Source organism: Manis pentadactyla, chromosome 3 (assembly GCF_030020395.1).
Source record: "Manis pentadactyla isolate mManPen7 chromosome 3, mManPen7.hap1, whole genome shotgun sequence".
Lineage (NCBI taxonomy): Eukaryota > Metazoa > Chordata > Mammalia > Pholidota > Manidae > Manis > Manis pentadactyla.
In genome coordinates this window covers 7,178,461-7,193,839 of record NC_080021.1, presented here as the reverse complement: position 1 = coordinate 7,193,839, position 15,379 = coordinate 7,178,461, and the positions used below count along the sequence as shown (strand labels likewise).

The 15,379-nt window shown below is 41.3% G+C and overlaps 1 long non-coding RNA gene across 1 annotated transcript; it reads left to right on the top strand.

Annotated features, from left to right (window-relative positions):
* The first annotated feature begins 285 nt into the window (after positions 1-285).
* On the top strand, positions 286-13,386 carry LOC118915120 (uncharacterized). Its single transcript, XR_005025946.2, has 4 exons — positions 286-465; positions 780-971; positions 7,415-7,603; positions 11,995-13,386. It is a non-coding gene; the product is annotated as an uncharacterized LOC118915120 (long non-coding RNA).
* The last annotated feature ends 1,993 nt before the right edge of the window (positions 13,387-15,379 follow it).

Here is a 15,379-nt window from a genome sequence, read left to right as displayed (position 1 = left end):
AAAAAATTAAGAAAAAATAAATGGCAGAAAGCAAAATAAAAATATCTCAGGAACAATGTAATTATTTTTGATCAATTAATTAAAATCTGGAAAGCAGTGATTCAGCTGAATGCTGCAAGTAAACTAGAAACCCAGGGAGGGCAGCCCTGTGCCTTCCTCCAACACGGTCTTCCTGCAGATGAACCACTGTCAGCTTCCCTCTGAAAACAAAACAGGGAACCCGGGCACCTTCTAGGAGGAATTATGGCTGCATTAGCTTAGTTCCATTCCAAAAAATTGCAGGGAAATGCTCTGATTAGGAAGCACTGGGTCCTGAGCCAACACATGTGCGAGGCTTAGCACCCCCTTAATGTTTTCTGCTATGATCCACAAGGAAGGAGGAACAGGATCTCTCGTCCTAAAAGAAAAGGCTGTGGCTGGTCAAGAGGCAAAGGAAACTGGGCAGAAACAAAGCAAAATAAAACAGTATGACTACTAAGTGAACCTTAGCCCCTTAGGCGTGTGTGTGTGTGTGTGTGTGTGTGGCGGGGAGGAGTGGGTAGGAGGTTTTTGGGCAGAGGTGGGGGTTCTTTCTCCTTAAAAGAAAGGAGCAAAACTGTTTTCTTCCCAGAATACCTTCTTCTATTTCTTTTAAGTGCTTAGAATGGTGTACTTTTTCCTAGGTGCTGACCTTTGGACTTGGCAGATTATACCAGTGTATCTCCATACATGAATGTGTATAAAACACATACGTATATATGTATCCCCCTTCACTTCCCACGTGCTCTCCGTTCCTGCAGCCGGTTGCTTTGCAGCAGCTCTCCTGCGGACAGGCTGTCATGACATAACAAGTCCTGCCCTACGGGAGTGACTCCACTACATGGATAAGCTAACAAAGGCTCCCCCGGAACTACAGAGTTACATGTCTGGTGCCATTGTATGACACAAGAATCATCTCTCCAATTGATGGGAATTCCTTCAGTACAAAGATGGTGAGTTTCTGTCTCTGTATTCTGCACAGCCCTGAACATGGAATTTAGAATGTAGTAGATATTTCATTAGCATGTGGATTGAAAGAGTGGGTAAAATACGTACAGCTAAAAGCCACATGCTAACTAGTTTTACTTAGTTAAGGCTTTAGAAATTTTTTATTTTTCTTGTCAAATTTGGTCATGTTTTATTTTAATTAACCTTCTTGATTTCATTATCAACAAACTTTATTTAAAATTTAATAAACCTAATTCTTTTAATAAACTTTACTATATCTGCCATTCAATTTGCTTATTGAATTAAAAAGGCAACATCTCTGGCTTTTCTGCAATACGGTATTTAGAAGCAGTATGTAGTCCATAGGAGTTAGTTTCTTATGAGAACCCCCATGATAAAGAATAAAGGTTGATCAAAATAAACTCAAATTTAGTATTTGTATTGAATCTTCAACAAAACATGGACTTGTTCATATCCTTTTCCTACAATTGATAGTTGCTAGAATTTGGACTTTAGCATATATATTTCAGCTTCAAGTGACCAAACTTCAGTTAAATTGATTTGGTCAAAATTTCAGGCAATTTTGGTTAGAGGAGATAGTGCAGCTTCTCTCGGGACTTACTTTTCAGGATAGATGAGCTTTTTGCTGGCATTTGTCATTATTAATGACTTGACAGAAATGTGTGAAAGGGATTGACTGATTCTGAAGCCTTTAGAGAGGAGTTCTTCAGGATGCAGGCACCTGACTCAGAAGGAAGGGCCCGCAAACATTCTCAGATATTGGTTTTCTGTCTACTTCCTCTTTTTTCTTTAAAAGAAAGAGAAAACTAGATAGGCAGACAGGCAGACAGAAAACCAAACCAAAACAAAACAAAAAACAAGAATAAGAACACGAAGCAAACTAGCAACTTAAACTATGGTATTTGCTGCTAAAAACCTGTGAGTTTTTTCATGCAACTGTGCAGGGAGGGTTCCTAGGCAGTGACGGGGATGAGGGCCCTTGCATTGTCATCCAGGCCTGAGGAAAGCTCATGTGATAGAAATCTATAAGAGGTCATCCACACATGCAAATTTCATACACTTGATTTCTTTAAATACAAGAAGTAGTGTTTTATTCCTTAGGATCCCCACAGGCTAGTCCCAAACTCCTTGGATGGTTTCTTTTTTGTGCAAATGGAGTGACTTTTCTTCCAAAGAGCTAGTGCCAGGATGCCACATCCTGGAAGGGATGAGGAAAGGCACAGTTGTTTTCCTTGGTAGCCAGGGACTAGCATCATCACAGACACGGTCGGAGATGAGAATCAAGAGAAGAATTCAAGGCAGGGAAAAGTAGAAGTGCAAAGCCTTAGGCTTGTCGGAAGCAATAAAGAGGGCACAAGGACACCCCTCAGAGAGCAGAGGAGAGAAGGATGAGCAATGCGTAAACCGGGAAGCTACTTTTTCTTGGGGTGGTTGGCTTGAACAGGGAGCCACTTAGTCTAATATTGAGACCAAGTCCCACGCTGTCACCATCTGATAGAGTGTGCCTTCACTATTTGCTGAATTGAAATGAACTTCAGGGAACAAGGAGGAAAATAATAATAGCTCAGTTTGCAAGCTACGTACTTTATACTCACAATACTTCTGTTTAAAACTTGTTTTCCCTATTAATGGATGAGGAAAATAAGACCAAGAGATATCATCTTCAAAGCCCCACAGTGAACCAGTTTTCAGCCATGGTCAGAACCCACTTTGATCTGATGCCACAACCCAAGCCCCACCCTGTGCCATGTGCCTTCCTAGATAAGGTCAGGAGGGGGCACGGGCCAGGGTCAACAGATAATGGAGGAAAATGAGAGGGAAGGGGAAGGAAGGAAATATCAAGGTCAGAGCTAAGGGAGATTGTGTGTGTGCGTTTGGTAAGGGGGTGGGGGGAGTAGCCTTCCATTCCAGTTTCTGGGAAATGGCTGCTTTGCTAGGAGACTAAATTCTCTGACCTGAAGGTAGAATGAAAGATGGAAATTAGTCTCAGGTTGTACCTTTTCACTGTCTGGAAAAGGCAATCTCCTCTCCTTGGTCTTCAGTTATCAGACCTCAAGGTGCTCCATGAGGCTGCAAGTGGCTCCACGATTAGCAGGTAATGGAGCCCAAACTGAGAATCTGGGATTTGGGGAGAAAGTCTTGGATATGCTGCTTATTGCTCAGAAACTGGACAAATTTAAACATTCTGTAAGCTATTCCATGAGTTGTGAAATAAATTAAAAGACATAATTTATTCCTTAAAGAGTGATGATGACAATTCAATTCAATAATGTCCACCAATGAGCCTAGTACATTGCCTGATACAGTGCAAGCCCTTCAGATATTAACCCCCAGTCTTTCAACAGTTATGTAGCCCCTCTTCCAGGGCATTTCACACGATGCTCAGACCTTCGACATGACCTAACGCAGCACTCATATGCCAGGTGTTTGGCTGACCGCATGATAGAGATTTACCATCACCCAGAGCTTGATGAAGTTGGAGAATGGGTAAAGATCGACTTCACCAGAGCAGAATGCCTTTCATGAATTATACATTTTTTTCAAAAACACTCCATCCAACACCTCATTTGAAAAAAATTATTTCTATCAGGCTCTGTCTGCTCTTCCACCTGTCCTGAACTACGGGAAAGGAAGGGTTTCCTTAGTCCTCTGCACTTCAGTTTTTATTGTTAGTGTAAGTGGTGATTGCTCCTAGAAGTATCATCTCCTTCACTCTTTATCTCTATGGACAGAGAGACTTAGCACTTTAAAATGTCTTCTAGAAATGAGGGGGACTTGTCACGGGGAACGGGCAGAACCCTTCCTGGTGGCTTTATGAGGATGACAGGCAAGAGATGCTCACACGGCGGCCCTCGGAGCCGACTCCACTCTAGGTGAAAGGACTTGCTTCCTGCACTGCTCTCTGTACCATGTTTGGCCTGAAAGTCTGGAAAACCTTGAGGATAAGAATTGAGAGCTGTGGTGATAACACTTTGGACATTCCACTCCAATAAAAAGAACACATTTCCTCCTGTTTAAATGAGGATATTTAACATTAAATGAGCATCTTCCATGCTTCTTTCACAAACTGATATCAAATAATGCATGTGATAGCACTTTGCACAATCAGATACACTGTAAAATCTGTAAGCAATAGGTTCCTTCTGGATGGTGCTATTATTCTTTCCTCTGCCCCATTTCTAGTTCTTGGGCATCTGATGAACAATGGCCTCCCTGTGCACTTGTTGGAAGGGGTAGAGCTCAGGTATCCTCATATGTATAGTTAATCTTAGCATTATTTTATAAATTAGTTGTTTGATTTTGCATTAGAAGCTTCAGCAATACTGCATTGGTATTAGGGAGGGTGAAGGATCCTTCATGGGAATTTTTAAAACCTGGAGGGCCAAATAACTCATTTGTATAAGCATATCGAAAATACATTTTACTTTTATAAAGTAACCAGAATTCAGTAAGACTTCACAGGACCTTCCTGAGAGGTTTGAGTGCAAAATAGAGAGGGCTAAAGCGCGGTCAAGGGTTGAGATGATATTACTGCAGTACTCTTTTAAAAACACTGTATTAATTCTTGGAACCTATGATAGCTTTTATTCATTTATTCATTCATTAAACAAATAATTCCTGAGCTTTTACTATATCCCAGTTGCTTGCACTGATATTGTACGGCTCTATATCAAATTCATTGGTTTAGTTTAAACCTGATTTCCCTCCTTGTCATCCTAGGGTTCATGTGGACCAAGTATTTTGTCCTTTGTGCAGAGATGACTTGTTCTCAGGAAGATTGTGGCCTCCAGGGCTGTGTCTGAGCCCATCCTGATGCAATCAGAGTGGCTGAGTGATTGACATGTTCTATAAATAGAACATTGAAAACACAATATGGGAATAGGAAGAAACAAATGTCAAAAAAGAATTCCCTGAAAACAACCTTCCAAATGTATGCAAATTGCTTAATTAATTGACCTCATTTGTGCGTGCAGATATCCTTTGCCTTGGTTATTTTTCATTGTGCTCCAAAACAATATTCCAAGGCTAATTAAACCCTTTCAAGCTATAGGTTAATATTCAATTCATATGTAAACACGTTTATAAACATTAATCAAATTCAAATTACTCATTTCATAAATACTGTTTTATTCATTTCTAGCTAATAGATGTGTTCTTTGCATTTATTCAGTGTTGGTCTTGAGGACTTCACGTTTAGGGAGATGATAGTTATTTAAATGGCAACCTAGTGTTTACTTTCAAGTTGATTAAGACTTTTCCTAGTTCCCAGTTGTTTGTTTCTATGAAGATTTAGCACAAAGGCTTCATTTGGAGTGTTGGGTGGGGTGCATAAAACAGAGCGATGATTAGCAGAGAACTATCTCATCCCTGTGCGTTGCTAAAGGCGCATCCCAGGGAAGCCTTGCTGCCTGTTCAGGCCAGGCTCCTGGAAGGGCAGAATGAATCTCAGTGGGGTCAACACAACCTCGGATCTAACCTCAGCCTGGCAATGTATTTATTTGTCCACTCATTAATTCAATGGTTGATTGATGTGTTCATTCATTTTCATGTATCTATCCATCCATCCAAACATTAATTCACTCAAATATCCACAAACTGTCCTTCTGCATCTAAATTTGAAAAAAGCTTGATCCAAGGTAAATCCCTAAGCCCCAATTAGAGATTCCCTGAATCTGACATATCTACATTTTTAATAAAATTCCAGAGTAATTATTACATGTATCAAATTTAATTGCTTCAGTCTTACATAAATACGTATTGTGCACATGCTCAGGGCCAAGCACTAAAATAGGTATTGGACACTGGGGTGCAATCATGAAGGAGGCAGACAGGCCCCTCCTTAGGACATTGGTTCTTATAATTAAACACAATGAGTGCCATGGGATGGGGCACGTAAGGAGTTATGAGCATATATAACCAGAGATCCTAAAGTTGGGTAAAGTCAGGAAAGGGCTCCCTGAGAATGTCACATGTAAGGGAGCTTGAAGGGTGAATGGGATTTAGCCACATGAAAAAAGATTAAGCAGGTTACATGGCTCTGTGCTGGTGTTTTCGGTGTGGGATGGATAATGCAAATCAAAAGATGATGTAGAGCTGGAAGTTTGCCATCTACTGTGGAAGACTGACAAAGTGAGGAATGATTATATCATGGTTATAAGCACTAAGTCATGATTAACTGAACAGCTTCTGCGGTCAAAGTTTGAAGCCAACTCACCACTGTATGACTCTAGGAGTGTCAATATGTTTGCATCTCAGTTCCTTACTTCTGAAAGGAGGCACACAATATCCCTTCCTCACAGGAATGCTCTGACGGTTGAGTGACATTATCATGTGTGACAAATCCTAGATGAGCACAGAGAAAGCTGGTGGTTTGGGGGAGGGCTTCTCAGAGGTGGGTAGTGCCTGCTTCACAGGGACACTTCTGGGAACGGTCATTAGCAACTCTTCGGAGTCTTGCTCATCTCTTACCCTCCAAATGCCAGCTGGGGAGCAAACCTCAAGGAGATGGAGCCCTGGAAGTGATTGGAAGTGGTTTCACAGGGATTGGGTAGAGCCATCTGAGGCTATGGCTCCGTGATGGCAGACTTGGAGACATCAGAGCTGGCAGTAGAGGAAGGACAGCCATGAAAGCAGGTGTGAGAGGGATAGAGGGTGCCACTCGTCCCTGAGAGGCCCAGGACAGACAGTATAGGTGAAATACGTTCAAGGGAAACCCCAGCAACATGAGACAGGCAAGAACGTGGAAGCGAAGTCAGAGTCACACAAGAATTCCATTTAGGAGTTGTTATTGTGACTCCGACTTTACTCAGAGTCTGGCATGGTCTGGTGACATAGGAAAGCATGTTTTGCACTTGGACATGGTGATGGTTCATAACTTCAGTGGCGCAGTCCCTGATTTTGTGGTTGTATCACTGAGCTGAGCGAGAACATCAAAAAGCCAATGCATTTTATCACCATACAGAGAGATTTTTTAATGTATACTTGGTCATGATTTAATCCCCAAATTATTTAAAAATATTACACTTCTCACTTTGGCTTCTTCGCTCCTTGGACTCCCCTTTTCCTCTATTTTCCCTTTTTCCTTCTCCTTCTTCCTGTCTTACTCATTCCCTACCCAGAGATCTGATCCTAGACCTTCCTTCAGCTCCTTCAGGTCTGTGCCTGAGTGGACCCCTCAGTGAATCTAAGGGGTAAAGAGGAAGGGGCCTCTGCTACCAAGACAGATTTCTTTACTTCTCCTGAAGCCTTTCCATTTTATTTATTTCACTTTCTTCTCAATTGTGGAGAGAAGGAACACAGAGGTGAACAATTTCTGGAGGAAACCACCTGCTGTAATTCTAGTGTTGAAATTTCTAAAAGTTAAAGCTTTCCAACCCTGGCACACTTCAGAGTGTCACCAATAAACAATTATATGTTTGTGTGTCAGACACAGAGGAAGGCCCAGTAGGGATCAAGGAGGAAGAAAACACAGATCCTTTGTGAGAAGAGCTTGGCAGCTGAGGATGGGGAGAGAAGAAGAGCTGGGAGGACGGACACACCGTAACATGGGACAAAAGCCTGACGTGGGTGTGGGGGATGCGTCTGCATGTGTCCGCATGGGTGTGCATGTGCACAGGTGAGTATGTATTTGTGTGCACACATTTGTCACTGTGTGTTTGCACGTGTGGGCACGCAGGTGTGGGAGAGTGTACTTCTGAGTGTGTTGTGTGTGTGGAAGTGTATGTGTCTGTAGAATGACTCTAGCAGTTGGTGTGTGTCCTAAAAATGGAGGGCTCTTAGGTAAGTTGCATTTTAGGGCAGGAGAGGACACTTTACAAATATATTTTTTCAAAATAAAATATTGATTGTAATATATATCAAGAATAGTGCACAAATAATTAGGGCGAATTTTCACAAATTCAACACATTTGTGCAACCAACACCAAGATCAAGAAACAGAACTTTACCAAAATGCCAGAAGGCCTCCTGCCTCCTCCATTCACACCTTTTCCCAAGGTAACTATTACCCTGGCTTTTAACACCACATGTGTTTCACCTGCTTTTTTTTTAACTTTCTATAAGTATATACATATATATCCTGTACTTTTTTTTCATGTCTGATATCTCCCACTTCGTATGCTTTTTGTGAGATTCATCAATGGTGTTGAGGGAATTTACAGGTTTGCTCTGAATTCTCATCCTTGTAGAGCACTCTACCATGTGAATATACCACAATTTATCCATCCTTCTGTAGCTAAACATATGGGCAGCTGACAGTTCTTGGCTAATATGAATAGTTCTGCTGTGGATGTTCTTGTCCATTGTGTTTGGTCAATAGAAGTACATATTTGTCGGTCATAAGTCTGGGAGTGGAATTGTTGGTTCATAATGTATGCACATCCCCATTCTAAATAGATAACTGCCAGACAGTTAGCCAAAGTTGTTTTTCCAATTTATATTTCTACCAAGAATGTATGGGCATTCAAGTGCATGACATACTGAATGACATTTTAAAATCTAGTCTCAGTGTAGTAGTGATTGACAGGTGAGTCCCACGCCTTAGTTTAAAACCACGCTTCCAGGACTACCACTCTAGCGTTACTTTGGACTAATCACTTAACAGCTCTGTGACTCAGTTTCCTTGTCTGTAAAATGGAGCTAACATCGACCATGTAGGGTGCCCTGAGAATTAAAAGGCTGTAAATATATAAACCACTTAGAACAGTGTCTGCTCTAAAACTTATTTAGAATTAGTCAATAGAAACTAGAGCCCTGGTAAATAATAATTCTTCTCTTTGTTTTACAGATGAGGAATCTGTGGCTCAGAGTGTTTAAGGAATAGCCTCAGGGTAGGAAAGCTGACTAAAGGCGATGAAATTCCAAATCAGATCATATTCTCTTTTCGTTTAAGTCACTATGTTTCGAAGGTTAACACACTGAAGCATTCCTCTTTTCTTGGCACCAGGATTGTAACTTGCACCAATGTGTTTGATTAATAATGCATAATTTGTTTCTAGCTTTTTAGTTCCTTCTAAATTCTAGTTATTAAATATATTCATTTATATCACGTTATTTTTTGACTACGTGTCTAATGTGAAGTTGACATGCACATATATATGTTCCAAAGCATTCTGGAATGTAGTTTTAAATCATTGCCAATACTAGATAATAATGGGTGTGTTCTTTGCATATTTGTGCATGTGTGGATATTTATCATCTTAATGGGACCCCCAGTTTCTGCAGGGTCCAAACCATTTCATACAGGATTATGCTGAGTGGAAAAGTAGTTGAATATATTCTGAGGTTCTGCAAAACATAAAATGCTTGATTTTTCAGCCCTTGTTTTATTTTCTGGTTTGGGGTTTACAGTGCCATGTTAGAGGTGTGATTCTCATTAATAGATGGATGTTGGGGGCAGGTTGGTGTGTCTGGATTCTTATGGGCTTGGCCATGAGATTCTAGAACCCTATCCAGACTCATGAAGATATAGGAAATCAAGTAAAACAAGATCACTTGGGGATTTTACTCGTCTTTAAGATTCACTTCCAACGCAGGTGTATCCTCATGTCGGAAATCCCACGATTCAGATCCCATGATCCTCGCTGAGTCTGAAATACTCAACTGCTGACATTTTTTGTTGGGGAAGTATGGCCAGGGGGATATGGAAGGAAAAATGTGGTGAACTTGGCAGGGGGAGGCAGCACTGATTTCTTACATAATCTTTTCCAGGCACACAGATGTCACATCTTTTCTCCAGTAACACACAGTGTTAATTGCTATAGCTTTATTGAAGGTCTTGGAATCACGTAGAGTGAGTCCTCCAAAAGTGTTCATTTTCAAAATATTTTGGCTCTTTTTATCCCTTTGTTTCCCATACAGATTTTAGAAACATCTTGTCAATATGAGATTATAACTGGGATGACATTAACTCAATAGATGAATTTGAGGACTCCAGATCTTAACGCCTTGGAATCTTACAACCCATGAAATAGTTTCTCCATTTATTTAGATCATATTGGGTTTATCTCATTAGTGATTTGTAGTTTTCAGCATACAGATCCTGCACATATTTGATAAGATATACATCTAGATATTCCCTCTTTGGATGTTAAAGTAATGGTACTTTAAAAATTTTGATCTCCAATTGTTTGTTACTACTATATAGAAATACAATTGTTATTTCATGTTAACTTTGTAAACTGCAACCTCACAAAACTCAATCATTAGTTCTTGGAGCTTTTTGTAGATTCCTTGGGATTTTCCTGTGTAGACACTCATCCCATATGTGAGCAAAGACAATTTGACTTCTGTTTCTCCCCCATTGTGAATGATTTTTCTTTTTCTTGCCTAAGAATACTGGGTAGATTATACACTATAATACTGAATAAGACATCCTTACCTAATTACTACAGATCTTTATCTTACCAAGGGCACATCTAGTGTCGCTCCTAATTCACATAAGAATGCCTGGTCTTTAGCCATGCGGAAGGGTTTCCTTTATCTAGTCTATTCCCTCATTCTCCTGGGATCTTTTTGACTTTGATGTTATTTCTTCCTTTAAAATGTCTGCAATTTTCTCCTACTTTATATGATGCAAACAATCACTGACCTAGGCTTTAACCATTCTCTGTTAAATGGTTAAGTGTTTTTTGTCTATTCTGAGTACTGATATACAGCTGTTTCCATAGATACCTACTCATAATAGCTAATTAGGCAAGCATGTTTTCTGAAGCTATTTGAATGACATTTTTATAATAATAAACATCCAGCTTTTACTCAATTAGTACATTTTTCTTATTTCTTTTTGGCAGCATTCATAAATACTACATGATGGTTCAATAGGTAAAATGTGGTAGAATTCAGGTAATGTTTTGATCCTTATGTGGAAGCCATTTCTAGTCATTGCTCTACCTGGAAGTTCTCTTTCTCTGTTTACTGAACTCCTGAGCAGAAAATATCAACAGAAATGCACACTTGAAAACCACTTTTTAGTTTTAAAAGGTGCTTTTGCATATGCTATTTCACTAAAACTTCACACAGAGCTTAGGGTTATCAGTATAGCCATCATCCTCATTTTACAGATGGGCGTTGGAGTACCACCATGCAGAAGTGTGGGACGTTACCTTGAAATCCTTGATTGGCAGGTGAATTGTGGGTGCTCAGCAAGCCTTGATTTGAAATGAGCAATTTATTCAAGGTTGTGCAGGTGAGGTGAATGGCAGAGAGGGTTACAAACGTCCCCCCCCCACCCGCTATCCATCACACTTGTGGGATTATTCCACTCTCTTCGTTTGTATCGAGCCCAGAGCTGTTACCACTTTCTATGTTGCATTATCGTTATTGCACACCTGTTTTCTATAAATTATAAGAGTCAAACTGAAGCTTTTTCTAATGCATTTAAAGCATTTTTATTGATCATCTATTATCTGACATAAGAATGGACAAACATAATCCCTACTGTGAAAGCATCAATTCACCCTTGTGTTCCCCCAAACATTTGTTAATGTAGAGACTCCAAAACTCTCGAAATGCTACTTTTGGCAGAATGTGTCACCTAAGTCACCTCAGGAGCAGTTCTCCATCCCCTGCTGTTCATCAAACACATGCCACTTGGAATTAGCGAGCTCACCTCTGGCGGAAGCAGTCTTCACTGTTTGATCGTGAGGGTTTCCTCTAATTTTCCAAAGACTAACCACACTGAACTTGCTCTAAGGGCAACTTCCCACAATTGAGATGAATGTTTATATAAGAAAAACGATTAGCAAAAGTGCTCCTCAGTGTGCATGCTCAGGTTTAATTCTCACACTGTGTGTAGAGACAGCACCCATTCTGCAGATGAGGCAACTGAGGACCAGGAAGGTTAAATAGGCTGGCCAAGTTCACACAGTGATTGGCAGGGCCAGACTGTGACCTTCTCTTTTGCTGACACCTACACCTGTGCTCTTAAACCTCAGCCACTGCCGCATCTGTGCCAGGACCCTGTGCCTCATCTCTCTTGTTCTGAGAAACTTTCTTATTCTCTTGAAGGTGGGAGCAAAATACCGAAGGAGACACCCTCACACATGCTCCTTCTGTGTAACCACCTGGTCTGGAGGCCAGAGAGATGATGGTTTCCCTGAGCCAGGAGGTCCTAAAGGTGCATTGCTTCACCTCGTCTTCTTTCCCATTGAAGTCACTGCCAAGCAAATGTGTGCTGAGCAAATGGATGTACTCACATACTACTGGAAGACACAACTGAGGGATGCTCCAGTGGACGAGTTAAAATGTCAGACAAAAAAATGAATGCAGGGGGAAAACAAGAACAACAGCAGAAAACATGATGAGCATCATGAGTCCTGAAATGCAAAAATAAATCAGGAACAGTTACTTTAAAACTCCGGAGTTTTCTGCAATGTGGGGTTGAGAGAGGGCAGCTCCAGTGAAGACCTGCCTCTGGGGGAAGGGACTCTGGTTACACAGAGAAAAGTGATCGGCGTCCTGTGTTCAGGATCGACTGGCTACTGCAGAGCAAGTGTGCTGACAGCAGAGTCCCGAAGCCATTTGTTGAGTCTAGAGAGCACGGCCCACAAGCTTATCAGTCTGATTTTCTGATGATTCTGGGCAATTTAATGATAACCTTGGATTCCTTCTTTCGGGGTCCTGACCCCTTGGCCTATGCCTGTGTGAGCAATACGCTTCTTAAATACTTGTACTTACCTGTGAGCAGTGTTTTGAAATCAGATACCTCTAGAGGGGAGGCCATGTCTGACCACTAACAAACAGGTAAATGGCCCAGACAAGCGCCCCGACCAGGTGCTGGAGAGGACGTCGGTGGCCACGCTCTGCTGTCAGACCTGTGAGGACACCAAACATGTTTCTGTTAAAGCAGCCATCCTCCCACTCCAAACGGTGCAGATAAAGCTGCGGGCTTTGGGGGGTTACCTGAGCCACGCTAGCCCTGAGCTCCTTTTGGCTGCTCTGGGCCTCTGAGGGACCCTGGAAGCCCGTGGCTCCATGGAGCACAGTTTGGAAACCATCTGTGCGGCCTCTGTATTTTCCTCTGGCTCTGGCCCTGCGTATGGCCCCATGGATTTCACTGGAAAGCAAGCTCTAGCCCAAACCCAAGACATACTGAGTTCAGCCGCTCATGGCTTGAGTCCTTCCCATTTAACTGTTCTTTCTCTGCTGATTTCATTGTTCAGTAGACTACATTTTTTAAATGTGAAATAGTACAAGCAAGCCACGTGCTACAATAACCTAGTACACATATAACAAAATAGGCCAAAACAGAGAGGAAACAGGATGCATGAAAAATCCCTTCGAAACTGGACTTTTCAAACATAGTACAATGATCTAGCTCTTGTGGAAGTACTCATTGGCAGAATCTTTGCATTAACGATGAGTTAGAGAAGCAGGCAGTGTACTGGGAAGAGCTCAGGCTTTAAAATTGGTCCACCTTTTGAAATTTTTGCTCTGCCATTGATTAGCTGTGTGATTGAGGCGAGATCGTGTTTGTTTGCTGATTTCTGTATTTATATATATCTGAGCCTCAGTTTTCTCATATGCAAATTAAGAAACCAATCTAGTATAGACTATGTATCTATTTAACTTCCTTCCTCTGACAATGCTGCTGCCATCTCCATTTTGGTCCTGGTGGTGCTGTCAGTCATAGGCCTTTCTCACCATCCTCAACACCACTACAGGGTGGATGTTCGACCTCATCACCCTGATCATGAGAAAGTGTTAAAATGACATCACCTGTTCCAAACAGCGCCAGTGAGTGTCCTCCCTAAGATTGGTCTATGGACATGGGGAACTTTCCTTAATTTTGGATCATGAATCATAGGATCTTGGGTATCCAGTGCTGATGTTTCTGCTCCTGTAATGAGCTTGTCTGCTGACAAAGCCAACACAGAAGGATGGAAGGCGGAGGATTGAAAGAGAAAGTTAAGCTGAAACCAAATTCAAAATAGAGCTTCTGAGCCATGCCTGGTGCTGGTCCCAGCCTTGTGCTTCACAAAATCATCTTTTTTGTGAGTTAGAGTTGGCATTCCAAATTTTGCAATGGCTGGAGTGACAATAGAAAAATGAATAACTTTCAGGGTTGTTTTAAGGATTAGAGATATAACATATGAAGCTCAAGACACTTAATAATTACTCCAAATGTATCTTTAGATAAATGAAGTGGAATGCTAACTTGACCAATCTGCTCTGGACTGGCCTTGATGTTTTAGTGCTTTTTCTTCTCTATCTTCTCCCCTGGAGTTGTCATTTTCAATCCTCAAGTCCCATGGAAATGGGTGTATTTTAGCAGACTGCTCACATGTGAGATGTATTTTTAAATTTTCCAATCGAAATATATTTACTGGAACATATAAATATTGTGATGTTCAAATTTCTATTCAGATTCTATTATACAAATGAAAAGCCTTTCCCTTAAATGGAGGCAAAAGGTTTATGAAATTAATAGCTCTAATAATGCTCTTGTTTATAATAGTCTTAAACCTCTTTAATGAGGAAGGGGAGGAGCTAATATTTATAAAATACACATTATGTGTCAGGAAATTTACTAAGTATTAATGAATGCTCTGTCTCATGTGGGTCTCCCTTCAAGTATCTGAAGTCAAGCTTTTCATTCTTAATACACCGGTGAGGAAACTGGCACTGAGATATTTTTAATACTTCGACTAAGTTGATGGAAATAGAGATGGAATTGATGACCTCCTCCAAAGCTCGTGTTACTTCTAATGCACCAAACTGTTTCTTTAACGAATAAAAAACAGGCATCTCCTGGGAAATTAAGAAGCAATAATATTCTTCCAGGACAGAATTCTGGAAACAAACTTGAGCTCCTATCTCAATGTCCAAGAAATATCTGCTGTGGGGCCTCTGCACTGAGCTAAGCCTTGCCTCGTCTTGCCGTGTCTGCTCCCACTGTCTCCTGCTCAGAGAGACCTCCCTAACACCCTCCCCAAATTAGCACCCCTTCCCTCTCTTTATCCTATTTTATTTTCTTCCTAGAACTTATAACCGAAGCTTTTCTTTTATTTGCTCATATCCATCTCCCCTCCACTGACATCTTATCTTCATGGCCAGAAAGAAGCCTTCTCTTCCTTTTCTGCTCTCTGAATCTCCAAATCCTTAGCAGTACCTGGTACATAGTAAAGGGGAAGATAAATATCTGTTGCGTGTTAGAAGAAAAATGCATTTGCTGTGAGATCCCAACGATATTATTCCACCTCCTGGAGCCTCATCCACTGGGTACAGATACACATTGCGAGCAGCCCTTCGCCCTTCACGGGCCGGGAAGATGAGCACATCTAGTGCAGTGGGGGATTACAGGGTGTGCCAGGCAGCTCAGCAGATCCGGTCCTTAAATCTTCCCTCTGAACTATGCAGTCTCAGAGAGAGATGGTCACCCCACATTCCTCAG